Raw genomic sequence first — 1,583 nt, forward strand, 5'->3', positions numbered from 1 at the left:
TACCCCAGGGTCCAGTGTGACAGGGTTTCAGTGTGATGGTACAGTGATTCTTAGCAGTTCCTGTCAACAGACATTTATTGAGTACCCGCTGCATGCAAAGCATTCTTGTGGGCTTTATTTGATTCGAAGGAATCACTTGGTCATATATAGTTTGGGCGGCCCTTGCTAGATTAAAAATTAAATTAGGATCTGTATTAATTTTGAGCTCTGCTGTCAGCACTAGAGCAAGTTAAGCAGTGAGCAGACCCACTCGTGTACCTGTCACGCTGAGTAGGCTGTCAGGAGACTTCTCCTTTGGCAGGCACTCCCTCACCTGAACCAAGACCTGTCACCCACCTGAGCCTGTTAGTGTGACCACAGCGCTCAGCTCCGCCTGTCTCCCACTCCCCTACACTCCCCTAAGGACCCAAGGATTCATTCCTCAGCTAGTCTTCGTTTGAATGTTTTTTTTCCTAAGCCACCCCCCCCACCTCCAAGTCTCTTTTGAAGCTGAAACTACAGCTGTTCCCAGCTTTGGAGATCAGAAGTCCTTGTGCACACCTTTGGGTGTTCTAGGACGGCATAACTTGTGCTTGTCCAGACTTTCTGCCAGTTCTGCATGTCGTTTATTCAGTCCTTTCCTTGGCTTGTTCTGATGCTCTTTTTCTAAGTACACAAATTGAATGTTTAATTCATTCATTTTTATTTTCTTGCTTAGTATGAATATGTATGAGCTATTAATTGTCTCTGTAAGCACAAGGGCTGTCTACCTACTGAAATCCCTGGGCCCCTTCACCCAGCCCAGTTTGGCTCTGAGCAAGCTGTCCCTTGCTGCCTTTCAAAAACAACTTCCACCCGCTTTGGAATTGAAAGCTGCTTTGAGCCACTCATTCGGCAGCCTCCAGGGAAGATGGTACTGCGTTTATTTTCACAGAGCCTTCTTTTTGCCTTAGCATGGTGTGTGTGGGTGTGTAGGGGGACGGTAACAAAGGGCAGTGGATAATCTTTACTGAACATTTCCCATGCAACTTGTACTAATTATAGCACTTCACACACGTTATTTTAACTACTCCCATACCTACTTTACAGATAAAGGGTTAGTCAATATTCCTCTCCTTGGAGCGCATCAAACATTTAGTTGTAGGGCCTTCCTCAACGCAGTGCTCACAGCGACCTTCCTACTTCAGCCTCCCAGGTGCTGGGATTGCAAGAGTACACCACCACGGCTGGAAGCAAATGCCCATTCTTCAAAACTTTACTGACCATCAGATCTAAGACCGCCTTTCCACCACACCGTTTGGAATGATCTCGCTGGCTTGTTTCCTCATCATGACCTGCTTCCACTACCAGACTTGAATCTCTAGGGAGCACAGCCTTTCCGTGTTTGCTTCAGCATTCTCAGTCTCCTAGGAGCCAGGGCACAAGGTTGGCACTCAACGGTTATGAAATGAATGTATTTCTGGAGCCCATAGTGCCTGAGAACCCGGACCTTAGGAGTCTGCAAAGTAAAAGTAGCTACTTGAGCTTCTGGAAGCGCGGTCCTGGGGGTAAGAGGCCCACTCCCTGGACGCGCCCTCGGGAAAAATGCAGGGCGGGAGGGGGCG

At 48.0% G+C, this 1,583-nt stretch overlaps 1 protein-coding gene across 1 annotated transcript in view; it reads left to right on the forward strand.

The window, feature by feature from the left end:
• Positions 1-1,502: 1,502 nt before the first annotated feature.
• Ak3 (adenylate kinase 3) overlaps positions 1,503-1,583 on the forward strand; it is a 21,393-nt gene continuing 21,312 nt past the window's right edge. The window contains exon 1 of the mRNA XM_010620838.2: positions 1,503-1,526. The gene's annotated coding sequence lies outside the window, so the exon portion shown is untranslated. The remainder of the gene's footprint in view (positions 1,527-1,583) is intronic.

Source organism: Fukomys damarensis, unplaced genomic scaffold (genome assembly GCF_012274545.1).
Source record: "Fukomys damarensis isolate Sample0158 unplaced genomic scaffold, DMR_v1.0_HiC HiC_scaffold_31, whole genome shotgun sequence".
In the NCBI taxonomy this organism is placed as follows: domain Eukaryota; kingdom Metazoa; phylum Chordata; class Mammalia; order Rodentia; family Bathyergidae; genus Fukomys; species Fukomys damarensis.